Genomic DNA, 18370 nt, shown 5'->3' with positions numbered 1-18370 from the left:
TTGTCCAAAATGTCTTGGTATGCTGAAGCATTAAGAGTTCCTTTCACTGGCCAAGCCCAACCCCTGAAAAACAACACCTCAATTCAATGATTTGGAGGGGTGTCCCCAAACCTTTGGCAATATTTAGTGTATTTTCAAAAAATAGCAACAGAAATTCTGCAGGACAGCCACATTGGCAAAGTTGTATTCATGGCTGAGATGTGACAATTCGAAAGGAGAGGGAGCTGATTTCATGCATAGTGAAGTATGTAACAAGCATAATAAGGTAAATGGGATGATAAAACTGCACGAAACTAGAAAGAAATTAATCAAATCAAATAAAGTGGCTCTTGGAGACTCCTCTGCTGCAGCTGAATCAACAAAAATGAATGACAAAAAGCGAAGGAAAACAAGACAAAACTATCACTGCACTATTGAAAATTGTATATTGCATGACCATGGAAAATATCCCATTCCCTAAGTTTAAATCATGCTTAGATTTAATTCACGACTTTTGATTTGAATACATCTGCAAAATGTTGCTGTGCTGTAATTTGTATTTGAATAAATCTTTATGAATTAAAAAAGTTGTGTTGTAACAAGGTTCTTACTACTTTCTTTCTTTATATATGCTATTTCTGTGTAAAATTATTTGTACACATTGTATTGGCTTCCACTATTATGCTGATGACACAGTTCAGTAATGTGTAAAGGACATTAGACACTGTCTAACTTTACTTAACCATTATAGAACCAAGTACTTGTACTAGGACCACATGGAGCCAGCAGTAAGCCTTCTGATTACATAAGTAACTCTTGTTTTTTGATTATTGACTCCAGTCATTAATTTTAAGAGTATGTAGACAATATTACTAGAGCAGCCTTCTTTAACTGCAGAGATATTGCCAAGATAAGAAAAATATATCACTACACAAAAAATTGACACATGCTTTTGTTACCTATAGGTAATGAGTTCCTAGATTTTTATTAGTGTCCTTGCTAGAACCAGAAGGTATATGACCAAATCACACCTCTCTTATTAGCAATGCACTGGCTCCCAGTCAAATTTCCCATTAATTATAAAATACTACTATTGACCTGTACAAACCTGAATGGTATCTTGCCATAGTATCTTAGCAAACATCTGGTCTTTTACAATCCGCCACGCCTTCTTTGATCAAAAGGTGCAGGTTCTTGTTTTTTCTTGCCACTGTTGCCTCTGACTGGCTCAATTTGGATCATTTTAAAAATGTATGTTCAATTCAATTTTATTTGTATAGGGCTTTAAACAATGGACACTGACATAAAGTAGCTTTACAGAAATATACACTGTAAATTCAAGATATAACTTTATCTCTATTGAGTAAGCCAGGGCGAAAGAATATTAGGAAAAAAGCAAATGTGGAGGCAGAAGAGAACCAACCTCTTTGGGATGCGCATTTGACCATTCATACACAGACCAGTTTCACCAGTTTTTTTGAAGGTATGTCGTTACAAATTCATTACACAATCAGCACTGTGACAGGTCAGTGATTTTTCTAAGTGACACTGAATAACACTATTTCCCACTATCTACTCTTTTAAAACTAACGAAGAAGAAGAAGAAGAAGAAGAAGAAGAAGAAGTACAGCAGGCAGCTTCATCACAGAAAACCAATACCCCTGGGTCGTAACAGGAATGCACTAGAACTATTAAGTACTTAGGATGAGCATTAGATACTCACAAGCCACTTTAATAGGAAGACCTGCACATTCATGCAATTTTCAAATCAGCTAATCATGTGGCAGCCTTCATTGAGCTTCAGTTAATGTGCTCTCTGTCACTTTGTGGTGTTTCTTTGTGACAGACAGGCTGGTTTTTGTATTGTAGTATTGTAGGAACTGATGATTCCTGGGATTTTCAAGAACAACAGACTCTAGATTTCTGAGACCCTTTTCTGCTCACCAAAGTTGTAAATATTGCCTATTTGAGTTACCACGGCCTTCCTGTCTGAACCAGTGTGGCCATTCTCCTCTTACCTCTCATTAACAAAGAACTTCTGTAAGCAAAACTGCCAGGCACTGAATGTTTTCCCTCCTGCACCATTCTGAGTAAATTGTTGTTCAGGAAAATCCCAGGGGATCTGCATTATTTAAATAATAAAACCAACCATGCTACAGTCTAATGCTGCCTACAAGTCCTGGAGCACATGAATGGCATAAATGTCATAATTATGAATCAAGAACTCATATTTATTCCATGAGTCCCGATTTAACAAGTTAGTGGCATGTCAATAACAAAAAGTATATGAGGGCCCCGATATGAATGTGGCATTCACTACAAACAATATAATGTAAGTAATATTTATGCATGTTAACTGCTCAGTTGTCTTTCAGTAGGGCAAAACAAATGTGTTGTTGATGATTTTTAAAAAATTCTCACGTAACATAACATTTCTCATGCAATCACTGGAATACAGAAGACTGCATAATTACCACCTCCAAATTATACACACAAGTTTCAGTGAAGGACAGCAAAAAAAATCACACTTTTTCACATCAACATCCACTCTTTGGATAATAGCATGAATGAGCTGGGTTACACCACTGAGTATATAATGCTATTATAATTATTCATTTATTTATATATATATATACACATAAATAAATAAATAGAGAGAATTAAAATCATAAGTACATTTGCTCATCACAATTCAGTCACTCCTAGATGTGGTCTTTTGCAAATGCCAAGTGATAATGGATTGCTGTTATGAATGTGATTCTTGTACAAGTGCTGAATCTGTTTGAAAAATTTAGGTAGCAGAAAACTGACACTACAAACTGCTGTGTATGTGGTTTAGCTTATGTGTAATTGGCACTTGGAAAAATCACATCACAATGCGCTCCTACTATAGATGACCGATGTTTTCGATTTTTTATATATGTATATATACACTATATTGCCAAAAGTATTCGCTCACCTGCCTTGACTCGCATATGAACTTAAGTGACATCCCATTCCTAATCCATAGGGTTCAATATGACGTCGGTCCACCCTTTGCAGCTATAACTCTTCTGGGAAGGCTGTCCACAAGGTTTAGGAGTGTGTTTATGGGAATTTTTGACCATTCTTCCAGAAGCGCATTTGTGAGGTCACACACTGATGTTGGACGAGAAGTCCTGGCTCTCAGTCTCCGCTCTAATTCATCCCAAAGGTGTTCTATCGGGTTGAGGTCAGGACTCTGTGCAGGCTAGTCAAGTTCATCCACACCAGACTCTGTCATCCATGTCTTTATGGACCTTGCTTTGTGCACTGGTGCACAGTCATGTTGGAAGAGGAAGGGGCCAGCTCCAAACTGTTCCCACAAAGGTGGGAGCATGGAATTGTCCAAAATGTCTTGGTATGCTGAAGCATTCAGAGTTCCTTTCACTGGAACTAAGGGGCCAAGCCCAGCTCCTGAAAAACAACCCCACACCATAATCCCCCCTCCACCAAACTTTACACTTGGCACAATGCAGTCAGACAAGTACCGTTCTCCTGGCAACCGCCAAACCCAGACTCGTCCATCAGATTGCCAGATGGAGAAGCGCGATTCTTCACTCCAGAGAACGCGTCTCCACTGCTCTAGAGTCCAGTGGCGGTGTGCTTTACACCACTGCATCCGACGCTTTGCATTGTATTTGGTGATGTATGGCTTGGATGCAGCTGCTCGGCCATGGAAACCCATTCCATGAAGCTCTCTGCGCACTGTTCTTGAGCTAATCTGAAGGCCACATGAAGTTTGGAGGTCTGTAGCGATTGACTCTGCAGAAAGTTGGCGACCTCTTCGCACTATGCACCTCAGCATCCGCGGAATTCACTGAGCTCCTGAGAGCGACCCATTCTTTCACAAATGTTTGTAAAAACAGTCTGCATGCCTAGGTGCTTGATTTTATACACCTGTGGCCATGTGGCGAATACTTTTGGCAATATAGTGTATATATATATATATATATATATATATATATATATATATATATATATATATATGAAGTGACTCAATTATTAAAATTCATCCTAGTCTATCCTCTTGAAGCTCTTTCTGGAAATCTACACTGTAAGGGCTAAATGTTTTGAACGTAAAATGTTTTGAAAAACTTTAATGACACGGATTTCAAGACAATGTGTAAGCGAAGAATAAACGACGTATTTGCAATACATATATCCAATTTTATAATAAAACTTGCCAGTACTCGCTACAATAAACGTCCTCCAACATGTTTCTTCTTCGTTACTAAACATGTCTTTTCTAAACTTAAAAGGGAACAGATTTCGCCTCGGTGAAGTTAGCCACCTTGCTAGCAGGTTACATGCCTGAGTTAACCTGTCTAACTTTTTCGCTGTTTATTTGCATTTTTTCCGAATTTTCTTTTGAAGACGAAACAATAATAAACATCTTTATTTGACGGATTTGCTTTATAACGTTTTAATAAACGAGTGTCACTGTCAGTTGAAAGAAGATTAGCTAGCGAGCTACCTGAGATCCGTAACAGGTCCTGAATTAGGACATGAAGGAACAGGTTCTCTCTCATTCCTCTGCAAGGGAAAAGGGAGTTAACTAACGCTAGCTAAAAGTTCACAGACTCTACAGTTTCGTTATCGTACCTAGATGGCCTGCTAGGTTAAAACACACACACACACACACACACCAAAAAAAAAAACAACAGAAAATTCTACACTCATTTGGTGAAATTTAACATTCCATCCAGTACACACCTTCAGGGGCACATACCTGAAACTTTTACACGGAGTATTCTTTTTGTCGGACGAGGAGATCCAGTAATATGTGTGTTTGTCCTTGTTTTCTCTCTTTTTAATAAGCCGACACACTGACTTTAGGCCTACAGTTAATCCGATTCACAATTTTATCGTTTCAATAGAACAAACAGCTTAGTGCGAGGCGACACTCCTCCGCAATCGTGCCACTGTTTTCTCGTGCGCGCTCACGCAGTCGCGCGCACCCGCGATTCCGATAAATCAGATGAAGTACATCGTGACAGCCGCGCTGTGGACTGCGTGGACAGACAGAAAGACAAAAATAGAAAAGTTCTGTTGGCATGTATGTATTTGTCTGGAGTCTTGTGAGTAATTCATATAGATTTTAGAATCCATTTTTGCCCGCTGCAATGCTATTCTGGGTTTTTAGATAGTAGTAGTAGGTAGTCTGGTGTCAGTTATGAAATAATTATACACAGATTATTAAATAGCTTGGTGATAAGATTTACTTTCAGGGCTTTGTGTGTAAATGTTTTTTTTTTCAGCCAATTAACTCCATAAAAGTCAAGGTTCACAACCTAAACAAGAAGTAGAAGCAACAATAATTTTGCCTATTTGGCTACTTATCATGTCTAAGCTAATAAAAATACATATTATTTAGCAGTGTAACAGCATCTGCAAAGGCCATAATTTGGAACAGAATTAGATAAAAATGTGAACATGAATGTAAGTTAAGTTATGTGAAAAGAAAATGGTATGTATATGCATATGTATAATAATTAAACCTGGTGAAAGTGGACACCAGACCCCCTCTTTTATTTCAAAGCAAAGTATATTGGTTTCATTCGGCCAGAATATGCCAGTGCACCCTCTCTAATGCTGTGCTGGCATGCAAGTGTCATACAAAGTCCCTGCACTAGATAATAAGGGACACATTGCAACATAAGACATACCAGACCGGTCTCATATCGGTCACTTAGTGCTGGCTCTATTAAAGTCCACAGCATTTAAAATATATATACATCATGGCAAATGGAACCATGTAATCCACCACTACTCATTGTAGGCCAGGATCCTTTCATATAGTATATAAAGATAAATAAATAAATAAATAAATAAATAAATAAATCATTTTGTATCCAGCTTGATAAATGAGACCTATTATCTGTATGTGTTGGGTGCACTCTTGCATTTTGGTTATAGCAGTACTAGAAGTAGACATAGTATTTAGAGTCTGCTGGTAGCAGTTGGTCCTGACCTCACCCACCTATTAATTCTTGTGACAAATTTTCCAGGGCTTGTAATGAGCAACATAGGACAGTCAAAGCAATGAAATGATGGCCCAATTATTGGTACCAAAAAGCCACAGAGTACTGCTATTCTGTGCAGCTCATTATAATCCCATGATTGGGTATTTGGGGCAGGATAAAACTCTAAAATATCTCATTGCCCATTTCTGTTTGGCTCATCATGGCACATCTTTAATGTCATGCATTATTTGAGAACTGTATGAATTAGGGGGATTAAATTGATTTGCTCCAGTACCATCCACAAACAAATGGGTTGGTTGAACAGTTTATTTAAACCTTTAAAACTATGATTTGAAGTATTATAAAATGTGTATATGTGTATGTTATGTTTATATATATGAAAATTTATATGAGTTCTTAATTCATGATGACACTTCATGGCATCTCAATTTTACCATCTCAATGTTAACAGCAGTTTTGTGTGGGGCCTGCTGTTGGAGGCGAAGGTCTGGGGGACATTATGTCATATATTGCAATATTTTTGTTTTCAATTCTTAGTTATTGGTTTTCTTACATTTGCAGCAGAAAGAAAAAAGAGATAGACCTACAATAAGAGGGGGAACACAAACAAAAAAGAAACATATAACCAAATAAAAATAACAGAACAATGGTTGTATGCATACAATAGTAATTGACATAAGAACAAGACAATTATTATTTCCCCCATTATTTCTTAACACAAAAGGAGTAATATCAATAAATATGTTAAAGTACTTAAAAAAGAATAATAAAAGAGATGAGAAATAATAAAAAATAATGCAGATGAAAATATATATGTATTTGTAGGCACATATCCTAAAGTTATTTTATATATACTATATAAAATACAATATAGTGCAATGTCCTTGGTATTTACATACATGTGCAATATCTGTGGAATGACAATTAACTGTGGTGTATCTGTATGTGAGATATGAAGTAGGAGATACTGAGTACTGTTGCATTGTGGAACAGTATGAAAGAGCCTCTCCAGACATTTTGAGGCATGTGGCTGGATGAACCTATGGCAGAACCTGCTTCTAACCTGCCTCAGCTCAAAAGATGAGAATCAGTGATCATTCAACTTCCCTCTCATCCTCATGTCAGTCACTGCCTGTTCACTACACTGTCCAATTCCATGACCTTCCTCACGAGCTTGCCTAGTTTTGTTGTAGCACCAACAGTCCCAATGCCACCTCCCCAGCACACCACAGTGAAGAAGAAAATGCCATTTGGGTGTTACTCAGTCCTTACACTAAATTTGCATCCAAAGATAAATTCCATTTAAATAACAAATAGGATAAACAGTACAAATATTTGAGCAGGATATGTCCTGCATACTTATTGAATCTGATAAACCCATAAAGTACATAAAGTAAAAGTATTTTATTTTGCTCTGTCCTTTCCTATACAGGGCCTCAGCACCTCTAAGAGCTTGTAGGAGTCCAATATTTCCACTCCTTGTTTATGGTGACAGAGGTCCAACAGAAGTCCACCATCAGCTCCTTTTTATGCTTTCCCTATGTTGCTGAAGGTGGTTGTGGTTACACAATCCTATGAAGCTTTTGATAAGGTTCCTCCTCCTTAGCATCTGATATGCTGACAATTGAGAACTTCTGTAGGTGGCATTTTTCTGAATAAAACCAAAAGTCAGAGGTGCAGTAAACAAGAACAGTGACAGCACAGTTCTCTGGGGTGCACCAGTATTGCTCATTACCACAGCCAACAAGCAGCCTTGCAGCTAGGCATACTATAGCCTGTATGTGAGGTAGTCTGTCTGGGTCTCAAGGTCTTGGTCCACCTTTATCATATTTATAAAATACTTCATAAAAGTTCTCAGCTTGTTGTGTATTCCCTTCTTGGCATCTTCATTGTCCTCTATGACCAAGGCTCTTTTCTTCCTGTTCATCCAGGCATTGATGGTCCTGTTATATTGTTGTTATATGGTAAGGCTTATGGGAAGAACCAGACATATAGTTGGTTACACACAAGTCTAAATTCTTTTCCTCTTTATTGTTGCAGGTTACAATATTGGTAAAGTTGATTAAGGTTTTTGAGATTTTAACATGATTAAAGTATCAATTAACTATTAAAAGCACACTGGAATGCTGTGTCTGCAGGTCTGCAATGATGGAATAAATGACGTCATAGGCATGTACTGGCACTGCTGACCTTGGAATGTAAAACAATAACAATAATGGTAGCTGAAAAATCCCATGGCAGATAGTATGGAGTGTAAATTGTTGCATCAACTGTGCAAGTTGACAAAGACTGTTTCCCCTCTGCACTCCCTCCTTAACTTAGTTAGAAACCAATTAGTTCCACTGAACAGTCAATTATTTTTCCATTCATCCATGTCTGCTTCAGGCATAAAATGCTACACTCCCATTAATCTTGCTGTCTGCTAACCAGGGCAGAAAGTTCGTCCATATTGATAGCCAGCAAGCATAAGTTTCCCATGACAACAGAGGAAATAAAAGGCTTGTATCTCCACCTCCTTTCCATCTTCTTGTTGCTCACCATCGTCCTTTGTCTTGCACATTATTATAAAAAATGTCTTGTTTCATGCTTACAATTTTATTATGTATCTTAAGATGCCAATCTTGTTACCGTGCTCTAGTGTTTTCACTATATTTAGGATATTATTCAAGTTAGTCACATAGGTAATAACCCACACAGAATTAATAAATACACTAAGTTCATGTGATTGTTGGCTGAATAACTGATCAGCTGTTTGCAAAGTTTTTCGCTCTGAGCTGATCAGACAGTTTCCCCTATATTGGTGAAGAATGGGACTGTTCAGCTAAATTAACTTAAAACAGGATGTGAGGGTGTATTTCAGCAATGCATCTAATGGTTTAAATGGTCAAGCAACTTGATAAATATCTTGAAGACCACACCCTGAGTGTACCCAAGAGGTTTCTTGACTGTGTCACCTTCTGGTCAAGAACTGTAACAACACAGTATTCCTTATATTGAATTTGGGCTAAGTTTACAGATCTTTTTCCTATAATTCCTTGGAGTTAAGGAAGTAAATGACGCACACTGCCAACTGAAACTCAAATGTACTTCTTATCAACCATCTTGGGTTGTGTCAAAAACAGTTTTGCTACTCCCCCTTCAAATTATGTCCAATCAACACCATATTATTCTAGCCATCCAGATAACAAATGACTAACAGGGATTAATATCAAATAGTTTTTTCAAGAAATTTTCAATAAAAAACATAATAATAAGACAAGTTATATGTTTGATGCAGTTACTTGCGCAAAGTGAAAAAACATAAATACCTAAGATGTTTTTAAATTTCAAGAAAAAAATCAGGTCAGAGCAATCACAACTTCAGGTCAAAGTAGCAACAGGTAATCATCATCACATTTGGCACAGGTCATTTTCTGTGTAAGCCTTAAAATTTACCATTCCATTTACAGTCAGAGAATTCGTCCACTGTCCATAGGCAAAATATACACATCATGAGGGAAAACTACGAATTACTCATGAATCCAACTCTTGAAGTGGCTCTGAATACCTATTAATGCTTAGGCAACAATATAGCAAGCCACTGACTCTGAGTGCTTGGCCTCCTAAAATAGTGCTTCAGTAGCAAAGTATTACTATTGTTATCTCACATACATATTATTATTTTTATTTTGTTGGGTTGTACAATGTCAATATACTGTTCTGCTATTTATTATTAAAAGGTTCAAAAGTTATAAGCAAAAATGTACCTTGAAGTTTGGCCAGTTGGTGGGGTAACAGAGATACACTATATTGCCAAAAGTATTCGCTCACCTGCCTTGACTCACATATGAACTTAAGTGACATCCCATTCCTAATCCATAGGGTTCAATATGACGTCGGTCCACCCTTTGCAGCTATAACAGCTTCAACTCTTCTGGGAAGGCTGTCCACAAGGTTTAGGAGTGTGTTTATGGGAATTTTTGACCATTCTTCCAGAAGCACATTTGTGAGGTCACACACTGATGTTGGACAAGAAGGCCTGGCTCTCAGTCTCCGCTCTAATTCATCCCAAAGGTGTTCTATCGGGTTGAGGTCAGGACTCTGTGCAGGCCAGTCAAGTTCATCCACACCAGACTCTATCATCCATGTCTTTATGGACCTTGCTTTGTGCACTGGTGCACAGTCATGTTGGAAGAGGAAGGGGCCAGCTCCAAACTGTTCCCACAAAGTTGGGAGCATGGAATTGTCCAAAATGTCTTGGTATGCTGAAGCATTCAGAGTTCCTTTCACTGGAACTAAGGGGCCAAGCACAGCTCCTGAAAAACAACCCCACACCATAATCCCCCCTCCACCAAACTTTACACTTGGCACAATGCAGTCAGACAAGTACCGTTCTCCTGGCAACCGCCAAACCCAGACTCGTCCATCAGATTGCCAGATGGAGAAGCGCGATTCGTCACTCCAGAGAACGCGTCTCCACTGCTCTAGAGTCCAGTGGCGGCGTGCTTTACACCACTGCATCCGACGCTTTGCATTGCACTTGGTGACGTATGGCTTGGATGCAGCTGCTCGGCCATGGAAACCCATTCCATGAAGCTCTCTGCGCACTGTTCTTGAGCTAATCTGAAGGCCACATGAAGTTTGGAGGTCTGTAGCGATTGACTCTGCAGAAAGTTGGCGACCTCTTCGCACTATGCGCCTCAGAATCCGCTGACCCCGCTCCGTCAGTTTACGTGGCCTACCACTTCGTGGCTGAGTTGCTGTCGTTCCCAAACACTTCCACGTTCTTATAATACAGCTGACAGTTGACTGTGGAATATTTAGGAGCGAGGAAATTTCACGACTGGATTTGTTGCACAGGTGGCATCCTATCACAGTTCCACGCTGGAATTCACTGAGCTCCTGAGAGCGACCCATTCTTTCACAAATGTTTGTAAAAACAGTCTGCATGCCTAGGTGCTTGATTTTATACACCTGTGGCCATGGAAGTGATTGGAACACCTGATTCTGATTATTTGGATGGGTGAGCGAATACTTTTGGCAATATAGTGTAGATGGATCATCACTAAATTTCATAAAGTCCACCAAAGGGTTCTTTGAGCTATCATAAACTCCCAGATGCATGGCCCCTATTGTAATTGTTAGAATTTTTCACTATTATTTTTTTTTATACTTCTTTGGGAGTCTATAGCAGACCATAGAACCCCTTGGTCTGTCATGTGCAACATGCTTGTCTATAATTTTCCTTCTAATCTCCTGAGGCAACTCTCTCCTTAGCTTTCTGTGGTCCATGTTCAGTGTGGTGTACACCATGATACCAAATCTTTTCTATGGGTACCATAATTTTTGTCCAGGCCAGTTTCATTAGTTTGTTTTTTAAATGCTTCTGTTGAACCACAATTCAAAAGCAATGACTGATTTTCATTAGTCAATTTATGTACATATTTTAAAGAGTTTTGAATTTGAAAGAGTACCAACAATTTTGTCCATGTGTGTGTATAGATAGTTATGGCTAAATTGCAATGCATTAGCTAGCAACAATATATAGGGACTGTCATTAACTAGATTACACAATATTATCATACATCTTTCTGAGTGCATTTACTGTTTCTCCCTGAACCGCAATACAAAATAGTCTGCTGGGCAGCACTTCTCTTCATCTTCAAAGCTACTTGTCCCAGTCAAATGGCAATAAAGTGTTGTGTTGTGAGGCAATGATTGGTATTATTTAGTGTTTTTATATATTTAAAAACTCACAATCCATTTGGCACAGTGATAATGTTACAAAATAAAGACTTCTACATGTACATCATGGTATAAGTATTGATGGGTTATAATTGCTAGTTCTGTTTTTTTTTTTTTTTGCTAGTTTTTATTTCTGTTATTCATAGTTCCGAAAAGTGACACCCTGCCTTCCACACTGCTTTAGACACTACCAATTTTCAGCTTGAAGTCATTTGCATCTAACTTTCTAGAGGTCTGTTTCAAGCTGCAAATGTGATATACATGTGTTATACAAGGATGCTAGATATTTCTCTTTAATTATCTTTCACAGTAGCTCTTAGCCCTTTCATAATAGCTCTTCATGGCTCTCTAATTTTCTTTTAAATGGAGTTATATTATCTAGAGTGTGGCAAAAAGTTGCCTAGATTATGATAATACATAATATCGATATCTTCTCTCTCCTCCCATGTGACACCTGCTCATATATGTATCTTGGAAGACTAGTTTCATTTAAGACTCATTTGAATAGCTTTAGATATAAAAGATTTAATGTTTAATAGTCCTAGCTTCAGATCTAATATGCTTGCTGTGCATTCACTAACTTAATTTATGCTAATCAGGTTACTAAAGCAACCTTTTTGAGTGTTTCTACATTTTCATTTTGACTTGGGGAAGAGAGATCATCTCAATTTAAGGAAACCTGGGCTGTTACTGGCCAGCCTTGCCCTAAAAACTGCTCCAATTTGCTATAAAGCTCCACACCCAGCAGTTCAATTCAATTAAATTTTATTTGTATTATGTTTTAACAGTGGATATTGTTGCGAAACAGCTTTACAGGAAAACAAACATTTTTTTAAAATTACAACCGGGCTCAAGAGGAGCCTAATCCTCATCTGGGTGACACTGTATATATATTTCCAAAACCATAACCTGCTGTAAGCTACATTGCAATGCCACATTGCTATTAGGGCACTGCATAATTACAGCATTGGACATCACTTTTGATCATTTACACAACTCTGCAATGTTATACTTGGTAACTTAATACTGACAAAGGTGTATGTCCTCCAAAATGTTTGCTAAAACCATAAAATTACCTGCTGTGTCTGGCTCCCTGGCTCCCAGTATAGACCAAACTAGTGCTGCCAGAGGATAAGATATTGTCTCCTATAACCAAAATTCTCCATTTCTTTCTAGCAACCTATCTGCATCACCCTCTCAATCCTTCTAATCAGTCTGACTCTAGAAGTATTGGCACCAATTTATCTTTTTAAAAGATAAATATTTATAAATATTAATATTTATCTCAAAACTACTCAAGCATAGACATGTGACAACAAAAAACTTTCTAGGCAATTATGACTTTTCTAGTGATGTCTTGTGTACAGGAAGATACTGCCATGAAGCCTGTTAAAAAAGTCAAGTTAAATTTACAGCTGCATGTTAGCGTTGAAATCTGACAATTCCAAGTAAGACACATGCATTGGATTCAATATTCCAGTTCCAGTTATATTCCATACTGTTAATATCTGAGCAACCTTACCTCATAGGTAATCAGATTTGGTTGATTAAATCCTAAATGAATGCATTTCATACAATTAGCACTATAGTACTAGTTAAAGGTTTGGATATAGTGTACCTACTAATTATTCATTCTATTATTATTATTATTATTAATACAGGTTTCCGCATTTTAGAATCAAGTCATCAAAACAGGCAGCAGTGAAATCATCAAAACCATCAAAACTAATTAAATTAAGTTCATTATTAATTAACATGTGTCTTTATGTAACAATTCTTCAAAATCCTGAGAAACATCCATCCATTCAGCTGTGTCTTTTGACTGGTCTTATAAATTAACCTAGCGAACCTCCAAATTTCATGTAGGCCTATATATAACTGGAGTAATGTAGAGTTGTTGGGACCTTGGCTCACCTGATGCTTTGTATCAATAGACCCTACATAGTTAAAAAAGTTCTAGTGATGATGGAACTCTGCAGCAATATCCCACAAATCCTTTGTGGTAGGAACAGGCATGTAGTCCTCCACAATGGGGAGGAGTCTCCTGTTGCAAGGCACCTGTGGAAATATTTAGTTTCATGTGTAAGTTTAAAAAGTCATATTAGAGCAATTGTAGATGGTAACATAACCTCCCTAAGCCTATTAACCAATAGAAACAAACATAAATTGAAAGAGTCTTAATTTTACTATTAGAAGTTCAAACACCTTTAGCTGAATCTGAATAAAATGGTAATGTCCCATAATACAGGCCATACTTTGAGCAGGTGTAGTAAATACAAGGCTATCCTATATTATTATTATTATTATTTTGCTTTATTATATATATATATATTATAATAAATAAATTATAAACTAGTGCATTTATATTAATAAGTTGATAAAAAAATGAAATAAGTAGATAAAAGAAATACTGAAATAATGCTGGATCCAGATCTAATCAAACCCTAACCCCTGTACCATCTTGTGGCACATGATATGCTGCCTGTGTGTCCGAACTGTTGCATGGACCCAGACAGTCTGTCGCTTTTGCAACCAACAGATGGCCATAATGGCAACAAGCTTTTCCTTCTAGATTCACTATGTCAGTGTACCTGTTACAGAGACTCTACCTTCAGCTATCAATGCCACATAATCTTTCCGTCTTTTTATCAATCTACCTGTATTGCTGTCTCCCTTAAATAAGCTGTTTGCTAGTAAAAAAGCTAATATTGTCACTGTATGCAAATAGTAAAATTAGACATTTTAAATATTTCTAACTGATTTCTAATTGAGTGGAATAAGGGTTTTCAGGTTATATATTATTTAGGGTGATGATATTCCCATTTTCCCATCAGGTAGCACATCCTCCTTAATAGCCTGTCGGATTCACTGGGTAAATTCATGGGGTAAACCTCAGCTTCCATGAGGATATCAAGTTAAGGTGTGTGTGTCTCACCTTAAGATGTTACGCTTTCCCGTCTGCTACGAGCCATGCACTCCTGTCTTTGTCTGTCTTCTGTGCCGTTGACTGCATGGTCATGGTGGTGGGGAATCCTGGCCAATCTTTCCCCAAGATAAGGGGTACAGGCAGCTCTGGGATCAGCCCAATGAGCAAAGGCCAGTCACCTGCCTGACAGGTGGGCAAGTGTTACAGTGCTCACCAAATCAAGGAGGGTGGAGACAGGGGGTAGGGAATGATGCCAGTTGTGTTGTGATTCCTGCCACTCTTCCCTGCCAGAGTGTCATGAGGACACATTCCAGGTCCTCCATCTTCTCCAACAGGTTGTAAGGCCCCCATAATCCAACTGCTATCCATTCCTCTAGTGGCAGAGCCCTGAGCCATGGCAACTCTCTACGCCACTTCTGCTGAAGACAGCTTTTCTGTCTGGAGCCACTGCTTGGTGATCTTCAATAGATTGCCCATCTGAACCCAGGGATTGGCCCCGCCATGGTAGTTCCAGTGGTGAAATTCATCCACCAAGTTAATGGAGGAATGGACACAATGCACCAGGATTCCGAAAACTAGTCAGTATCCACCATTTGCCTCACACAGTGCAACACATCTCCTTCACATAGAGTTGATAAGGTTTTTGATTGTGGCCTGTGGAATGTTGGTCCATTCCTCTTCAATGGCTATGCGAAGTTGCTGGATATTCGCAGGAACAGGAACACACTGTCGTATATGCCGATCCACAGCATCCCAAACATGCTCACATGTCCGGTGAGTATGCTGGCCATGCAAGAACTGCGATGTTTTCAGCTTCCAGGAATTGTGTACAGATCCTTGCAACATGGGGCCATGCATTATCATGCTGCAACATGAGGTGATGGTCATGGATGAATGGCACAACAATGGGCCTCAGGATCTCGTCACGGTATCTCTGTGCATTCAAAATGCCATCAATAAAATGCACCTGTGCTCGTTGTCCATAACATATGCCTGCCCATACCATAACTCCACCGCCACCATGGGCCACTCGATCCACAACGTTGACATCAGCAAACCGCTCACCCACACGACGCCATACACGCTGTCTGCCATCTGCCCTGTACAGTGAAAACCGGGATTCATCCGTGAAGAGAACACCTCTCCAAAGTGCCAGACACCATTGAATGTGAGCATTTGCCCACTCAAGTTGGTTACGACGACGAACTGCAGTCAGGTTGAGATCCCGATGAGGACGACGAGCATGCAGATGAGCTTCCCTGAGACGGTTTCTGACAGTTTGTGCAGAAATTCTTTGGTTATGCAAACCGATTGTTGCAGCAGCTGTCCGGGTGGCTCAAAAACTTAAAAAACTGGCCTCAAAACTTGCAAATTCTGTGGCATTGTGCTGTGTGATAAAACTGCACATTTTAGAGTGGACTTTTATTGTAGCCATCCTCAGGCACACCTGTGCAATAATCCTGCTGTCTAATCAGCATCTTGATATGCCACACCTGTGAGGTGGATGGATTACCTTGGCAAAGGAGAAGTGCTCACTAACACAGATTTAGACAGATTTGTGAACAATATTTGAGAGAAATAGGCCTTTTGTGTACATAGAAAAAGTCTTAGATCTCTGAGTTCAGCTCATGAAAAATGGGGGCAAAAACAAAAGTGTTGCATTTATAATTTTGTTCAGTGTATATATATAATTCTGGTTTTATTCTATTCAATCAAATGGTTCTAAATAGCTCACAAGAATTCATTTTTATATTTGAACACAGAATAATAGTCAAATCACATTTGTATGTTAAACTTTATTTTCATTAAAAAAACAGCCCTTTGCAGCAATAACTACCTGACTAATCTGTGCCATTCTACTAATCAGTTTTTGTAGATATTCAGTTGTGATTTACTCAAAGGCATTCTACAGCTCTTAAACTCTTCAGTCAAGCTTTTCTCACACAAGCAAGATTCAGTCAGTTCAGTCAACACTTGGTTTCAGTCATCTAAAATCTACTTTTTGTGGATCTTGGCCCACTGCAAACTTTTCTTCCGAAAAAGTCCATGCTCTGAGTCTCTAACACACAGTGCACAGTGTCTGTGCACACTGTTTTTTCTCTTGTTTTATTCAATGATGCAGCCAATTCAGGAGCAATGAGGCATCTGTTTCTCAAGGAGGACACTCGTAAATACTCATCTTCTTTCCTGATTGGATCCAGTTGCAGCCTGTCTCTGGAGACTATAGTGTCACATTTTAAGAAATTAAATTAAGAAATCCTTAATTTCTCGGCTAAATCTTGTAGAGAATCACCTTCTTTTCTTTGTAAAGAAAGCTGTTTTTATTTGGTTATTTTTTATTCTTATTGAAACTGAAAATGACAGGTCACTTTTCCTATGGAGGAAGAGAAAAATATAAGCTCATATACCATAATCATATGATATGGCTCATTGGAGATGAACTTATTATAAGATGTTTTAACACCTGGGAGGGGATGCATGTTCAATTTAAGACCATCCACCATTTCTGCAAAACAGATCATTGTAAAGCCTTCAAGTTTAACACTGATTAAGTAGCAAATGATTGTTGTTTTGTAAAAGGTAATTTTTAAGTTTAGATGGTTGACCTGCTGATTAAACTGTTAAAGATGAATGATGAACATGTGTTCTGTGTTTTGGTACCCATTGTTTTCTTTACATTTCAGTGTGTGTGTGTGTGGCTCGACAGAAAGAGAGAGAGAGAGAGAGAGAGAGAGAGAGAAAGAAGAGAGAGAGAGAGAGAGAGAGAGAGAGAGAGAGAGAAAATATTAGGTATGCTTGTAATCATGTGATGGCTAAAGACAATATACACTATGTGCAAAGTGCAGACAGAGACTTCGGCAAGACTAACTATGACAGCATAACTAAAGGAGAGAGCCAGAAGGTGACAAAGACATGAGGCCTAACTGGGATGAGGTTTAACTCTTCATAGTCAGCAAACCTGAGCAACTTGCGAGAGTGGTAAGGTCAGCCTCCAAACATCCCAGTACACCAAACATTCTACACCCATGAATCATCTAGATCTGCTCCCTTACCTAAGAAAAAACTATACATAGAAAGTGTTGTGAATTCACCAAACCAGACCAGGGGACTCTGAAGTAGTGTTCAGCAGGAATGTTTTATTGTAGATCAGAACACACTGCGGTGGTACTGTAGTCACTAAGTCCAGTGAAAAGAAGCTTGTGTTACAGTTTTAAAGGCTTTGAGTGGGCAGGCCTTGAAGGTGTGACAATACAAAAGCCTTGAGGTGATACTACCCCAAGGGGAGGTCCTTGATATGCTAATGCAAAAGCTTAGCGGTGATACTCTTAAACAAAGCACTGACTGAGAGAAAGATCCCCAGAGTTGGCCCCCCAACTGTAGGCTAGTTCACAGTTCCTGATCACCATCTGATTTGATCACCATTTAGCGGTGAGAGTTGGGATATGTAAATTATTATTCAAAGAGAAATGTATGTTATAGTAGATTCTATAGTGACCTCAAAATATGTTTTCCTACAAAAGCTTGACTAAACAAATGTGCTTCCTGGACTTAAACACTGAGACTGTGTCTGAGTCCTGAACACTTTTTTACACATCTTTGTAAGAAAAAGATCTGCCCCCTGCTGTAGCCTTTACTACTTGTGGTACTACAAAATAGCCTGCACCTTTTGATCAAAGTAAGTGTGGCGGATCATAAAAAAACAAGATCCCTCAGGTACTGTGGAGCACATTCAGTG

At 38.6% G+C, this 18370-nt stretch overlaps 1 protein-coding gene across 4 annotated transcripts in view; it reads right to left on the bottom strand.

The window, feature by feature from the left end:
• The window catches only part of LOC131370895 (rho GTPase-activating protein 12-like), a 55245-nt gene extending 50283 nt beyond the window's left edge, over positions 1-4962 (bottom strand). For 3 of the 4 annotated variants that reach the window (XM_058418456.1, XM_058418457.1, XM_058418458.1), the window contains exon 1: positions 4730-4962. The gene's annotated coding sequence lies outside the window, so the exon portion shown is untranslated. The remainder of the gene's footprint in view (positions 1-4729) is intronic. The other variant, XM_058418455.1, reaches the window with a different exon arrangement.
• Between the last annotated feature and the right edge of the window lie 13408 nt (positions 4963-18370).

This window comes from Hemibagrus wyckioides, linkage group LG20 (genome assembly GCF_019097595.1).
Source record: "Hemibagrus wyckioides isolate EC202008001 linkage group LG20, SWU_Hwy_1.0, whole genome shotgun sequence".
Taxonomy (NCBI): domain Eukaryota; kingdom Metazoa; phylum Chordata; class Actinopteri; order Siluriformes; family Bagridae; genus Hemibagrus; species Hemibagrus wyckioides.
The sequence above is the reverse complement of the archived record's forward strand: the minus strand, read 5'-3'. Positions and strand labels throughout refer to the sequence as shown.